The following is a 16325-nucleotide window of genomic DNA, read 5'->3' as shown; positions in this document are numbered from 1 at the left end:
GTACGGAAAATTCAAGATTTTTTTGACCAAAAATAGTGGCGTCAACTTTTACACGAGATCAACTTTTACTTGAGTATATATAATATGAACCTGCACTTCAATGTCTCTTTTATCAGCAACACTGTCCAGGACCTTGCCATTAAGTGTATAAGTCCTGCCCTGAATTGCCTTTCCAAACTGCAGCCCCTCACTTTTATCTAAATTAAACCCCTCTGCCACTCCTCGGCCCACTGGCCCATCTGATCAAGATCCTGTTGTACTCTAAGGTAACCTTCTTTGCTGTCCACTACACCATTAATTTTATTGTCATCTGCAAACTTACAAACCATACCTCCTATATTCACATGCAAATCATTTATATAAATGACAAAAAGCAGTGGACCCAGCACTGATCCTTGGGGCACAACACTGGTCATAGGCGTCCAGTCTGAAAAGCAACCCCTCCACCACCACCCTCTGCCTCCTACTTCTGAGCCAGTTCTGTATCCAAATGGCACGTTCTTCCTGTGTTCCATGTGATCTAACCTTGCCTACCCTGTGGAACCTTGCAGAACCAGTCTATCCTGTGGAATGCCTTACTGAAGTCCATGAAGTTCATGTCCACCACTGTGTCCTCGTCAATCCTCTTCATTACTTCTTCAAAAAACTCAGTTAAGTTAGTGAGACACGATTTTCCATGCTCAAAATCATGTTGACTATCCTTAATCAATCCTTGCCTTTCCAAGTACTAATGAACTCTGCTGCTTTATGATATCTCCCTCCAAACTCATCAGTGCAGAAGCTGACATTTGTGCTATATGATTTTTAGGAAGTTCAGCACTTTGCTACTGAAGTACAAATTGGTACTTAATCCTGATCTAGAATATTACAAAAGTTTCAAAAGATGCTTGAGGTATTTATGTTGCCAGATCTTCTTCCACTAAATCGTTCCATTTTAAGCTGACTCTTTAGAATTATAGATTTATAGTACAGTTATCTATTTCGGTGGCTTCATGTTAACTTGTGTACTTTTCACTTTGTTCTATAGCGTGTGACCTACAGGTTAACAACTGCCTGTACAAGCTTATGGGATTAAGTAAAATTTGCTGCAACACTATTCTACTGACTTTGGCATGGAGGGTACTGAACTTGGACATATTGCAATAACAAATACATTTATTTATATTACATGCAGAGATAATGCTTAAAGCTTTGAACAGAATAATAACACAATGTAAGAAGCAGAAATGTTGGATTTTTTAAAGACAAAGTACAATACATGTTCATTTTTCATTTATGAAATTGCTGTAAAATATTTAAAATTGGTAGGTCAAGCTAATCTGTTTTTGTTTCTGGAAAATCATTTACATGTGATTATATTTTGTAAGCAGCATTGAGGTGAACCTTAAAATAAAACAGAGAACTGCAGATGCTGGAAATAGGAAACAAAAACAGAAATTGCTGGAGGAAGATAACAAAGTGTGAAGCTGGATGAGCACAGCTCCTGAGATGCTGCTTGGCCTGCTGTGTTCATCCAGCTACACACTTTGTTATCTTGGGAACTGCAGATGCTGGAGAATCCATTATTGCTGGAGGAACACTACTTTCTCACCACAGATGCTGCTAGAAAAGCAGAGTTAATCTTACAAGCCCAGTAGCCCCTCTTCAGGTGTCTTATAACAGTAATAGACTGTTTTAGTTGGAGAATAAAATAACTTGGTAAGTTTTTAATATTCGTACTAAAGTTCCAATTAAAATTTCTTGTATTCCATGGCTCTCATTCTCATGGAAGAATGTTGGTGGATTTCTAATGATGAAATAACTAAATTGAAGTATTTTCAGTCGAGAGATTGTCAGTCGAGAAAATCGTGTCAGTAAGGGTGTCAGCCTCCTTCCTTCTGAAACCTGATTTTGCAATTGAAGAGAAAGTTTTGAGTGTAAATCAAATAAGGGTTTCCGACCTTCATTTGTTTTTGGGATATGGGCATTGCTGATAAGGCAAGCATTTATTGCCGATGTCTAATTGCTCTTGAGTGGGTGAAGCTGACTGAGCCTATAACCAAACAGCTTATTTCAGAGAAATCTCAAACACATTGGTGTGGGTATGGAATCACATGTGGGTTAGACCTGCTAAGGTTAGCAAATTTCCTTCTCTGAAGGATGTGAGTGCACCAGAAGTTCTGCAGTTCCAATGATTTTTGAAGGCACCAGGACAGTTCATGATTGAGAAAGTCATTAGAATCACAAAATTAGACAAGAATAGTACCGATGATTATCCAGTTGCTTCATAATCAGTATTAATGAGAATAACATTTGTCGGCCAAATATATCATTAACTGAATTTAAGTTCCTCGGCTGCCTTGACAGGATTTGGACTTGCGCATCTGTGACATTGTTTGAAGCCTTCAGATTAATCATTAACATTTTTATTCTGCCGTCATCATAAGCATTCAGCATGCTTCATCATGTATGTCTTCATTATTAGTTTTTTCTCATTAATCTCAGAATACATTAATAAATTTGAGTATAAACATCTTGCCATTATTTGATATAAAACCCTGATTCTGTTAAAATTTCTGGTGAAGTTAGTACTCCAGTTGTTATTATACTGTAAATTGGAGAACAGCTTATTGCATCCACGTGTCTGCAGTTAATAGAAGTTGAGTTCTGAGGAAGGGTCACCAGACCCGAAACATTAACTGTGTTTTCTCCTCCACAGATGCTGCCAGACCTGCTGAGCTTTTCCAACAACTTTGTTTTTGTTCCACATATTCAGAAGGTTTGGTGCCTCAGTTTTGAATTGTGCCCCAAATTTTATCTTGTCTCTATGTTATTCTGACCGTATTACACCATCTCACACTCCTCTGCCCTCACTTACACCTGAAACATTGACTGCTCCTTTCCTCCAGATGCTGGCTGGCATGCTGTGTTCTTCCAGCCTCCTGTTTGTCTGACTTGGATTCCAGCATCTGCAGTTTCTTTTGTCTCTGATTCCCATCAGTTCTGCTCAGCCCTATTCTTGTCCCGTCAACTGATATTCCTTACTCTGGATTGTTGCAGTAGTTCTTCAACATCATCCTGAAGCTTATGATACAATGATCACAGTCTCCTAAGGGTTCTGCCACTGAAACGTGTTACATTCGGGCCCACCTCATTTCCAAGAACCAAGTCCAACAGTGTATCTTTTCTTGTTGGACTAGTCACATATATCTGTAGGAAACTCTCCAGGAGCACTTCCCTCCTCGTTTTACCTTACATTACCAATATCCAACTTATATTTGGATAATTAAAGTTCCCTCATTATATCTACTCTACAATGTTGACATTTCTCTGTAATTTTGCTGCAGATTTGAACCTCTGTATTCTGTCCACTAGTTGGTAATCTGTAAACTACACTGAACAATGTAATTGTATGGTTTTTTTTCCCCATTAGCTCTAACCAAATTGGGTCTGTCCTTGAAAATTCTGAGGCACCCACTTTCAGCATAGCAATGCACTCCTTAACTTCACCTCCTTCCTTCTTTTTCTATCTTTCCTGACCAAATTATACCTGGGAATACTTAACACCCAGTCTTGCCCATCCTTGATCCAGGACTGTGTTATTGCCACAACAATATACTTCCACATGGTAATGTGTGTCATCAATTGTCCATTCTTACTTATTCTATGCATTTTAGTGTTTTGAGAGGAGATGCTTTGTGGTCAAAGTGCTGCTGGTAGGTTTGCAAGATGGCAGCAGAGTAACAGCGCTGCGTGCAGGCTCTTTTCTGGTGCCCACCCATTCCCATCAGCTCTCCTTCTTTATTTTGCTTTTGTTTGAGCACTTTTCCTTTGTTTTATTTTCCTTTTCTTTTGGCCTTTCGTTTCTTCTTTTCTGTGGAAGGTCTGTCCCAGCGGAGTAGCAGGAGCAGGCCGCATTGAGGAGTGGCTGATATGTCTCCTCCTGGCGATAGGAGGAGGCGGTAGTGACAGTGAGGTTGTCCTCCTGGCATTCGGGCCACTGGCGGCAAAGCTCCTCCACTGACTGGGGACAGTGGCGGGGGGGCAGCTGAGGACTCCTCAAGATGGTGGCGCCAGCAAGGGGGCATCTGCTGCTGAAGAGGGACTCGTGGTGCAGCAACAGCCAGGCCTGACAGCAGAGTCACATATTCTCGGTTGCAGGGCAAGCATGGATTCAGTGGTGTCAGCAAACTGGGCCCAGCCATGAAGAGATGGTGCCTACATTAGCCGGGGTGGACGGTGCGACCAGCACCGAGGAGGCAGTTGGAGGTCTCCCTTAAGGCTGGTGCTGGCATGGACCCTGTCCGGAAGACTGGTATTCTGAACTTTGTATTTCATTATTTTACTAATTTATTGCAATGACCTATAATGTTGGACTATTTCTTCACATTTCTTCTTTTTTTTCGGCTTCTTAACAATTTGACCTTAAGTATCCATACCTAGGTACAGATACCTTGGTTCTGAGGAAGGGTCACCTGACCCAAAACGTTAACTCTGTTTTCTCCTCCACAGATGCTGCCAGACCTGCTGAGCTTTTCCAGCAACTTTGTTTTTGTACCTTTGTACCTAAAATGGTGCGATCATGCGACAGTAGTAAACTTTTCACTGTGCTTATTTGAGTGTACATGTGACAAAGCTAATTCAATTCAATGAGCGTTAACTGTTTTGAACTTCATTTCTTTCTCCCTTCCTTGGACTTCACCAATTAACTTACTGTTCTCTATACTGCAGCCAGTTATATCCCCACGTATTTTGTGAATCCTGGTACTGAGAAGACTGGAAAGATGACAGTGCAAAAGGCTTGGGATCTCTGGTTTCAGGGTGTGGATTAATTCATCGTGAAGAGGGAGACTATGGGCGGCTGGCTTGGAGGTGGGACCTGGCCATTTAAATGGAGCTGCAAACAAACAGAACATTTGCTTGAGGGACTGGGTGGAACTCTGCTGCTCTTGGCACACAGGTTACTTGTTTGATCAGACAGTTCTGAACCCTGTGAAATCTGGCCTGCAGCCATTAAATTTAAATCTGTTTCCTAACTTGCGCTGCAGAAGTTCACGTTAAAGGAGCCACAGTTTCTTTTTGTTTAAATATTATAACACATCAAGCGAGCAGGAATTTATCCAGGAATTAAGCTAATTTACATAAACTTCACTCCTCGTTATTCTTAACCTCTCTGCAGCATTTTGCATGGTTGCCTGCACCGTCCTCCTCCAAATTGGCTACGCTGTAGTCGAGCTGATTGGGACTGCATTTGCACGGTTCAATTCTTATCTATTTAATTACAGGCAGGGAATCACTGGAAGTGGTTTCTCTTCCTGCTGCTACACCATTATCTCTAGTGATACGCAAGGATCTGCTTTTGGGTGTGTCCAGTTTGTCATGTATATGCTGCCACTCTGCAACATCATCAGCCAGCCACACATGCACACACCTGACACCCAGTTCTAGCTTACCATTTATGAAGAAGGATCCCGACCCAAAACATCAACTTTCCTGCTCCTCTAATGCTGCCTGGTCCGCTGTGTTCCTCCAGCTCCACGCCGTGTTATTTCTGACTCCAGCATCGGCAGTTCTTATCATCCCTAGCTTACCACCACCTCTTTGACCTGTTATTGCCTTCACATTGTCAGACTAGTCTGGCATTCAATGCTGGATAAACAGAAGCTTATTTCAGCAGAATATTAGTGGGACAGAATGCCATTGCTGCATGCGGCCATTACAGATTCCTAGCACCAATACCATCCCTCTTTCTGGTCATTATCGAAGGACAAATCAGACGCTTGACTCCTTAGCTTGACTCAGATGATCTTCCAGTTACACATCTGCTCCATCACCACAAGCATCTATCAAATGCCTGACTTCGACCTTAGAACATAGAACATAGAACATAGAAAAGTACAGCACAGTACAGGCCCTTCAGCCCACGATGTTGTGGCGTGGAATAATCCTAATCCAAAAATAAAATAACCTAACCTACATTCCCCTCAATTCACTGCTGTCCATGTGCATGTCCAGCAGTCGCTTAAATGTCACTAATGACTCTGCTTCCACGACTACAACTGGCAAACTATTCCATGCGCTCACAACTCTCTGGGTGAAGAACCTCCCTCTGACATCTCCTCTATACCTTCCTCCTAACACCTTAAAACTATGACCCCTCGTGGCAGTCAATCCTGCCCTGGGGAAAAGCCTCTGGCTAAAGACTCTATCCATGCCTCACCTTGCCTCAGCTCTTTTGATCTTGAAACCTCATCTATGTTTTTGGCATCTGTAAATATGACTGTTACCACACATTGCTGGCCAACCTTTCAGATTCAACCTTTGCAGATACGAAGTTCATCCCAGACTCTGCTGTTGAGTCTTACTGTCTCCATTCACCTTCTGTACTGTTCATGTTGACCTACACGGACTCCTGCAAAATTGTCGGCTCACCCCGAAGAAAGTCAGCAAATGTCATGCTTTTCTCAAACGAATATTGTTAATTTAGTACTCAGTCCAGAAAATATATACTCAACCAGAGATTGCTCGTACAGCTAAGAGAGATGAGCACTTGTGTACGTTTGTCTGACATTGCCCTGCTGGCTATTTTAATAGAGATGTTAATGTATCTAGACTGGAAATATATCTTGCACAATTTATTGCTTAAGGAGCTTTCTCAGGCAAGACGAGTTAGTCTTTTATGTGAAGTTACTTTTTTGTAATATGTTGCAGTCACTCTTTTTGAGGTTAAAATGACAGGGAGGTACAAAATATAAATGTCAGCTTGACAATATTGGGAATGTGCTAGTTCTGACTGTGAAAGTTACAGTTGCAAACCTCACTCCAGACACTTAAGTATGTAATTCAAGCTGAGATTTAATGCAGTGCCATGGGAATATTTTGTACTGCTGGAAATTTCTCCATTTGAATGAGACATAAACCAGGTCTGACCTGTTTGGTGGATATAAAAGATGTCAAGGCATCATACAAAGATCGTTAATGAAGTTGAGTCTCCTGGTTAACCTCTACTTCCAAGTTAACAGATTATTTTTGGAGAATTCTCTTGTACAAATTGTGCTTGTTTTATGAATAAAACCAAAATTGACTCAATTTCAGAAAATAATAATTGATTGAGAAGAGCTTTGAGATTTCTTGAAGATGTAAAGGATACAATATTATATGTAAGTGCAGGGCCTGTCCTCTGGAATTAGTATATTGGCTTTACTTCATTACTCATTGCAATTCCAAAAATTGGCAACCTGCTCCACCATTTAGTCAGATCATGCCTGATCTGATTCTGGCTTTGCCTCCATTTTCTAACCTGCGACTCCCTTGTTGATCAAAAATTTGTTAAACCAAGTCTCGAATATGATGCAATGACCCAACCTCCATTCCTCTCTCTGGAATTCCAAAGACTAATTACCCTGTAAGCAAAGACAATTTCTGCTCATCTCAGTCTTAAATGAAAGATTATTTATTTATTTTTAACTGGTGGTCTGTGTTATACCATAAGATATCAGAGCAGAATTAGGCCTTTAGCCCATCAAGTCTGCTCCACCATTGAATCATGGCTAATAAGTTTCTCAACCCCATTCCCCTGCCTTCATCCCATAACCCTTGATCCCCTTACAATAAAGGCCTTTCTATTTCTGCCTTTAATACACTCAGCGACTTGGCCTGTACAAGCCTCTGCAGCAATACGTTCCACAGATTCACCACCCTCAGGCTGAAGAAATTCCTCCTCAACTCAGTTCCAAGGGTCGTCCTTCTCTCAAAGGCTGTGTCCTTGGGTCCCAGTCTCTCCTACTATTGGCAACACCTTCTCCAAGTCCCCTTTATCCAGGACTCTCAACATTCTGTATGTTTCAATCAGATCCCCTCCTCCCATCCATCTAAACTCCATCAAATACAGACCCAGGGTCCTCAACTGCTCCTTGTATGACAAACCCCTCATCTGCGGGATCATTCTTGTTAACCTCCTCTGGATCCCTTCCATAGCCAGCACATCCTTCCTTAGACAAGGGGCCCAAAACTGTTCACAATATTCTAAGTGTAGTCTGATCAGAGCGTTAAAGAGCCTCAGCAGTACATCCCTGCTCTTGTATTCTCGCCCTGATAAAATGAATGTTAACATTGTAATTGTCTTCCTAACTGCCAACTGAACCTACTTGTTAACATTGAGAGTCTTGAACTAGGACTCACCAGTCCCTTAATGCTTCAGATTTCCAAAGCCTTTCCCCTTTTTAGAAAATAGTCTATCCCTCTGTTTTCGTACCAAAATGAGTAACCTTACTCTTGGCCACGTTGTATTTCATTTACCACTTTTTTGCCTATTTCCCTCACCTGTCCAAGTATCTCTGCAGCCTCTCCGCTCCCTCCATGCTACCTGTCCCTTCACCTATCTTTCTGTCATCTGCAAGCTTGGCAAGGATGCCTTCAATCCCTTCATTCAAATTGTTAAAGTATCATGTGAAATAAATGAACTCATGGAACAAAAAATGATGATAGTATAGATCTAATCTATGGTGCAATTACAAGTGACCAAAATTAGGAAACAAATGATCTGTCTTGCACAACATTTCAAAAAGAGATGGGGTTAGCGCTAATTTAAAAAAAAATGACATATGGGAATTAGTGAAAAAGACTCCTGGTTCAGAAAATCAGGCTGTAGGGTCACTGTGGTGGAGATTAGGAATGTCCAAGATTAGAAAATGCTGGTGGATGTAGTATGTAGGCTCACTAACAATAGTTTTGCCATTCGAAAGGGCACTAGGCAAGAAATTACTCGAGCTTGTGGTGAACACAATGTATTTGTCATGTGAAATTTTTATCTTTATTTAGGTTGGACCAATCCAAATGACAAAAGCAGTCTGGAAGATTAGTTTGTAGAATGTTTTCATGATCAGTTTCCTGGAACAGTCCGTAGTAGCACCAGCTAGGGTTGAAGCTATTTTAGATCCAATATTGCACAATGAGAGTAGATTAATTTGTAGAAGACGCATTGGAAAAGGGTGATAATACAATTCTAATCTACGGTAAATTTGAAATCAATAGCTGTAATTACAAACATGAATCTTAAACCATTGGCTTCTATCAGTTGTCCAGATACTGATAGTTTTGCATTTATAATCACACTTTGCTATCATGGATTCGTCAAGGGCAGGTCGTGTCTCACAAACCTCATTCAGTTTTTTGAGAAGGTGACCAAGCATGTTGTTGAAGGTAGGGCAGTTGACGTGGTGCACTTTGACTTCAGTAAAGCCTTGATAAGGTTCCACATGGTAAGCTATTGGAGAACGTACGGAGGCACGGGATTGAGGGAGATTTAGCAGTTTGGATTAGAAACAAGCTTTCTGTAAGAAGGCAAAAAGTGGTGGTTGATGGAAAATATTCAGCCTAGAGCCCGGCTACTAGTGGTGTGCCTCAAGGATCTGTTCTGGGACCACTGCTGTTTGTCATTTTTATAAATGACTTGGACATGGGCATAGGTGGATGGGTTAGTAAGTTTGCAGATTCCACTAAAGTCAGTGGAGTGGTGGACAGTGTGAAAGAATGTTGCAGGTTACAGGGAGACTTGGATAAGCTGCAGAATTGGGCTGAAAGGTGGCAAATGGAGTTCAATGCGGATAAATATGAGGTGATTCACTTTGGGAAGAATAATAGGAAGGCAGAATACTGAGTCAATGGAAAGATTCTTGGAAGTGTGGATGTGCAGAGGGATCTTGGTATCCATGTACATCGATCCCTGAAAGTTGCCACCCAAGTTGATAGTGTTGTTAAGAAGGCCAATGGTGTGTTAGGTTTTATTGGTAGAGGGATTGAGTTCCAGAGCCGTGATGTCATGCTGCAACTGTACACAACGCTTTTGCGGCCTCACTTGGAATATTGCGTGCAGTTCTGGTTGCCCCATTACGGGAAGGATGTGGAAGCATTGGAAAAGGTGCAGAGGACATTTACCAGGATGTTGCATCGTCTGGAACGAAGGCCCTATGAAGAAAGGCTGAGGGGCTTGGGTCTGTTCTCATTGGAGAGAAGAAGGCTAAGAGGGTATTTAATAGAGACATACAAGATGATCAGAGGATTAGATAGGGTGGACGGTGAGAGTCTTTTTCCGAGGATGATAACGTCGGCTTGTACAAGGGGGCATTGCTACAAATTGAGGGGTGATAGATTTAAGACAGATGTCAGAGGCAGGTTCTTTACTCAGAGACTGGTAAGGGAGTGGAACGCCCTGCCTGCCACTGTAGTTAACTCAGCCACATTAGGGGCATTTAAACAGTCCTTGGATAAGCATATGGATGATGATGGGATAGTGTCGGGGGATGGGCTTAGATTAGCTCACAGGTCGGCGCAACATCGAGGGCTGAAGGGCCTGTTCTGCGCTGTATTGTTCTATGTTCTATCATTCTCAATTAACTGAGTTGCATGTACCTTATTAGTTTGACCGCCACATTGGAGATCTGTCATCTTCTCATCACACCTTACCCAGATCTTCCCGCCCTTTCTGATCTTTTCTTTTCTAGTATACTGAATCTTTAGCATAATATTGATCTTTGATTGTCTTGTGTCATTTTCTGAGAGTTTTGCCTTGACAAATGCCCTTCTCCCTGCATGTAGCATATTGAAATCTATGGAAGCAAGTGAGCTAACTGTAGTCCCTCCGAGGACTGAAGGGCCATCACAAAGCACAGAAAGTGCTTGGAATTCCTTTCCATGAACAATTAATGAGGACTATAGCATTCAACCATTTGAAGAAAATTCTTTGAGTGGACTGCTGTGTCAGGAAGTTAAGCTAGCAGCTTAGTTGACCAGCCGAGAATATTACAGAGCACCTCAGCAGTCATTCTCAAATTGTTTCAGAGTCCATTGTTAAAAAGACTGGCGTTTGTGAGCACAATATTGACATTTTAGAAAGTTCACATCTCTTAACTCATTGACCCCTCTAGTAAGGGGAATTGTGTCTGCATATCTACCCTTTGTATGACCCTCAGAACTTTGTACACTGCAATCAGGTATTCCCCCAACAAGCCTTCCCTGCTTTAAGGAGAACAACCCCAGCCTGTCTAGTCTGTCTGAAGAGCTGAATCGCTCCAGTCCAGGCAACATCGTCAGCACACCGATCCAGCTTTCTCAGAGTGAACAGAACTCCTGACACTACTGTTTATATCTGTCTGCCAAGTCTCCCTGATTGGACCAGGTTAACAGTTCCAATCAGAGAACTAATATTCTGAAGTCCACTTGGCTGCCCTCATTTCAATCACTATACTCTTATGGGGAAGCATTTGTGTACTGGAATATTAAAATTGCTGTTGTATTCTTTGTAGTTTTTTTTCTGTGCTCAATTATTAGTTGTCTACGCTTCACTTCTTCTTCTGTCTTTCTGCCTGTCAATCAGCTTTTCTCTGATTCTAATTCTGTAAGGTAACTGAAAATCCACATGCATGAACTCTGTCTACAGATGAGCACACATTATCAAGAGTATGTTTTTGCAATGTGAAAGGTACTTAAATACAGCTCTCCAGCTATTACAGCCATCAATTGTTACCAGCATAGTGCGATCCACATTTAAATATATTTCGTCATTTTGCTCAACTTCTTCCTCACCATTTTTTATTGATTGCTGTAGGACAGAGCTTGGTAGAATTCAAGTCACTGAACTAATTGAATGGAATGGTTGTCATTCCCCACAAAACAACTTGTGTCCCTAATTCAAAACAAATCTATACAGTTACAAATTTATGCCATTTTCATTGCTATAGCCAGATCATGTGCAAAACTTATTGAAGCTCTTTTAATTGTGCTGATCTGTTTTTCTGCACTGAAACAGTGCTGTGATTGTGGAAAGCCTGGAGCATGTTCTGTTTCTCTATCCCACGCAGCAGTGTAGCTCTTTAGCAAGTGGAAGGTGGGAAACAATGACTCTGCCGTGGGTTTATGAAAGTTCCAGCTCCTAATAGTTCCTTAAATATTTGAATGCCAGCTGATTGGGCAATCCCCTCCCACCATTTAAATCTGATTGTTAACAATTTCATGATGTGTTTATATTACTAGCTAACAATTGGTTAATAGAATATACATAGTAAAATTAATGATGGATGAGAGTGAATATCTGTAGAGATTCCATTGAAGGTGGAAGTTTACTTCTGTGCTTTTGGAAAGATTTGATATTATGGCTCCTTCAAAGAAAAACTATTTCTTGGCTGCATTGAGCTTGTGACTGTTACCAGCAGTAATGCCACAAGATAAAGCAACAGAAGTGTTCTGTATCATCTATTTTGGATTAGAGTTGAAAACAAGGGTAAGTTGTAAGAAAAACCATTCAGTGCTTGTATGAGAAAATCTGAATTAAGCTGTATGGATGGTTTTAATTTTCTACTCCTGTAATTTACTCCCGTAGATTTGGCTTTCAGCAACTCGTTGATAACTCAAGTGAACTGACGCATATTTTAAAATGAAAAATTGTATTCTGCAGAGGCAATATTTTCAGCAGAGGAGTAGGAAGCCTGTTTTGAAAACAGACTTCACAATCTGAAGAAGTGGTGAAGGAAAAGTGGCTTCAATGAAGAAGTGGGTGCAAGAGCAAGGAGGCCAAGGCTGAGCAGTAAACTGTTTGGTAGTTTGGAGGTTACTGAGTGCTTACTGGACATGCATGAGCAATTAGGGCCAGTGCTTTTCTAAACACAAAGGCACCTTCATAGCTCCCTGCATATTTGTGAGAGGAGAAAAAGGAAGTGTTTGTGTTGCTTTCAGGAGGGGCCTGAGGTACTTTACATCACTAAAGAATATTAGCTTTTCAGACAAAAAAAACTTCGATATACTTTGTACAGTGAGCTGAGAAATCACCAAGCAGATGGGAAGATTCGAAGTATTTGACAATATCCTTTTTTGCCTTGGCTAACTCTCTAAAGTTCTGTTTGTCATTGATAGGGTTGTTTATCTTCTTAAAGTATGACTGCATCATGTGTAATGTCTGCTCTACATTTAAAATCAGCTGTCGATATCTGTTGCACTTATAAATTTATAGATTATCTTAGCTATTTGTTGGATCCTGGTGACTCTGAATGTCTCCACTTATGAGCCTCCAGAGATTTGCTAGTGAAGATTTATTTTTTATTTGTAAGAAAAGAATTATAGTAAAGTAGCTGCTGTCAGGTTATTTGAGCCAAATACACTGTTTAATCAGCTTTGCTGCATAACAATTAGAAGAGATTCAAAGCCTATTAAATTAAACTTTGCAAAAGTACCTTAGGAAATATATTTGTGCATAAAATTTATATCATAATTTTAATTGTTCCTTGACATACGTTTCTGCAATATCTTGATTTATACACCATGCTTTTTTTTAAAACCAGAGTTAATGGTATTCTGTGGCTGGTAGATTGGTAATGACAGCACTAAATAGGCTCTTCCATTTCTTGGTTCCCCAATGAAGCACTTGGACTGCAGCTGTTGAAGAGGGCAACTAGGGACAGGCAATAAATGGTTGTCCGCCAACTATGCCCACATCCCTTGAGAGAACATTTAAAAACTACTCACCATAAGCCTAGTATGCCAAATATGTCAGTAAGGATCCTGTCCATTGTAAAGCAACTATTCTACATTTGGACATTGAAGGCCCACCCAGAGTAGATTTGGGCTCTTACTAACTTTATGAAGGCTTCCAAGCTGTGTCCAACATGGAGGAGTACCGTGTCATCAGCTGCAGAAAGGCAATAGTTGTAATCAGCGAGAGGCTCCCATGACCATTTGTTGTCATGACACTGGGCTACAGTCAGCCCAATCAATAAGCCAGCACTTGTCACCCATCCCTAATCATTCAGAGGGAAGTTAAAATTTAACCACAATGCTGTGGGCCTGGAGTCACACATAGGCCAGACCAGATAAGAATGAAAGATTTCCTTCCCTAAGTGATGTTGGTGAATTACTCGGGTTTTTACTACAACTGATATGGGTTACATAATCACCAACAAACTAGCCATCTATTCTAAATTGTCAGTGAATTCAATTCATATTTCCCATCTACCATGCTGGAGTTTAAGCCCATGTGCCCTGGAGTTCAGGATTACTAGTCCAATGACATTACCAGGACACCATCACCTCTCCTGGGTGTACCCTCCCAATGGAATAGGACATAAGCCAAGATGGTGGCTGAGGTATCAGGGATACCGTGTATGAATGACAGTGTCAGGTTGCTTACTTTTCCTACAGTTTTGGGATGTGTACCCAGATATTAGTGAGGAGGACTTTGAGGGTTGACTGGCTGGGTGTGCCATTATCGTTTTCTACTGTTGATGTTCATGCTGGATCCTGCATTTAGCTTTATCCTTATTTAATTTTTCTGTTTTTGGTTTGAAACAATCGGGTGACTTCCTAGGCTATTTCATAGGCACTTGTGTGTAAATGATATTACTGTGAGTCTTGAGTTATATCTAGGTCAACTGGATAAGGATAATAGATTTAAATTCCAGCTGACATTAGTGATCTAGAGTTTTTTGTTTAAATAGTCCAAGTCAGGTTTGTAAGTAACTTGGAGGGCACCTTAGATGGGAGATAGCCTTTTCTTAAATTTACTAATATTTTTAAATTGCTCCAGTCGGTGTGGTAAAGAATAAACTTTTGTCCCCAAAGCATTAATCCAAGCATCTGGATCATTAGCCCAATTACATTGCTGTTGTGTTATCATTCTGTTTAGTGGCCATTGCGGAGGCAGATTCAGACTGCAAGGGCCTTTGGCCAGTAAAGAAGACTCCCAAAACACATGGAGACATTGGGATGGAGAAGAAACCCTTCCATAGGCCCAGTCACCGGTAGCTGTGCAGGATGTCATTGTGAGCCTCCACAGGGTTGCCTTTCCAGGTGAAACACTGGCAGCAGCGCAGAATAGTTCCTATATGTGCTTTTATCCTGGCTGATTACCTGCCAGTTCAGTGGTGAAGGTGGCCAGCCCCAGTTCCCAGCCCACCTCTGGCAAACAAAGTCGCAGGCAGGAATGCAGCAGGAAGCGATGGGTCTATCCCCACTCTGCTGCATCCTTATCCATTCTCAGTATCCAATTCAGTTTCCACAAGGCTAAAAAATTTTAATTTCTAAATGAACATATTTTTAAATTTATCATCATTATTTGTCATAAAAATGGGAATAAAAGCATTCAAATGTGAGATGTGATTATGGTAATTGAGTCTGGAACCGGCAAAGACATGAAAAGAATGAGGGTTTTGTCATCAATCAGATGAAAGCTTGGCAAATGACCTTGTTGAAATACTGACAGGAACTTTGTGATGAAGTGAGTTGAGCAGGGGAGGTTGGTTATCAATAAAAAATACTAACTTGTAACTTTTTATCACAAAATGCCCCAGGACCTAGAGGATGCCTTGCCTGCATAGCAGCTAGTCTCATCTAATGAGAATAACCAAGAAATTGATTGGAATTGGTTGTTCAAGTACATTATTTGTGATGGGTCTGAAAGGCAAGAACTTCTATCTTAACATTTGGTAGACTGTCATTAAAACTGAATGAATGCCAAAGAATCAAACTGATATCACCTAACTAGTGGAGTAGTCAAGGGAAGCAGTGCAAATTAAAGTTAGTAGTCATCAACATAATGTGGAAAGTAACTCCTTGCCATTGGAAATCAGACCGGGAGGTAAAGATGTACAAGTTGTGATTGTAACTGGGTGGCCTGTTAACACTTTACCTCTCATTATTGTAAATCTATCTACCTCTGCCTTTTAAAATATCCGTGAGACTCTACTTCCATCACTCTTGAGGGGGAGTTACAAAAACTCATGACCTTCTGTGAGGGGGGAAAAAAAATTCTCATCTCTGTCTGAAATGGGTGACACTTTATTTTTAAACACTTTATTTTATTTCGAGATGGAATGTATCTTTTGCAATATTTGGTCCCAGTCTATGCCAGCCTGAAGCTTCATCTCTGTAATAGTTATTAGTTCATGCTGCTTTAATTCTGTTTATGCTAACATCTCCCCTGTTCTGTTTTCATTACGATGTACGTTCAGATATGGAGCTTTTATTTTTTTGTAATCGCCTGTCCCATCTGTTATTGCCTCTTATATTTCTACTTTCTCCCTTCATGTGGTTATTTCGTCTTGTTTGCCTCGTTTCTACAGTTTTGATTTACAGCAGCCTCCCAAATTTAATCCCTTGCCCTAACTTTTTAGTTTAAAACTCACTCCACTTCCCTAATTACACAACTGAATAGAGTTTGGCTACAGAATGGTTCCCATTGTGGATAACAACTTGAAATACAGGTAATACAAAAGAAAAAGTTTGGAAGTGACTCATAAATCTATCGTAACAGGAAAAGTCTTAAAAGGCAAAAGTCCTGTTTTGGGACATGCTCCTGTTAT

The 16325-nt window shown here is 40.8% G+C and overlaps 1 protein-coding gene across 9 annotated transcripts in view; it reads left to right on the top strand.

Moving 5' to 3' along the window:
• lnx1 (ligand of numb-protein X 1) overlaps nt 1–16325 on the top strand; it is a 195278-nt gene that overhangs the window by 46963 nt on the left and 131990 nt on the right. Inside the window, exons 1-2 of one of the 9 annotated variants that reach the window (XM_048525262.2) lie at nt 12755–12823; nt 14651–14814. The exons of 3 other annotated variants lie outside the window; for them this stretch is intronic. The gene's annotated coding sequence lies outside the window, so the exon portion shown is untranslated. Of the gene's footprint in view, nt 1–12175; nt 12257–12696; nt 12721–12754; nt 12824–12888; nt 12922–13432; nt 14815–16325 lie in introns of those variants that run through there. 5 more of the 9 variants (XM_048525545.2, XM_048525765.2, XM_048525394.2 and 2 more) reach the window with 5 other exon arrangements.

The sequence above is a fragment of the Stegostoma tigrinum genome, chromosome 1, assembly GCF_030684315.1.
Source record: "Stegostoma tigrinum isolate sSteTig4 chromosome 1, sSteTig4.hap1, whole genome shotgun sequence".
NCBI lineage: Eukaryota > Metazoa > Chordata > Chondrichthyes > Orectolobiformes > Stegostomatidae > Stegostoma > Stegostoma tigrinum.
The sequence above is the reverse complement of the archived record's forward strand: the minus strand, read 5'-3'. Positions and strand labels throughout refer to the sequence as shown.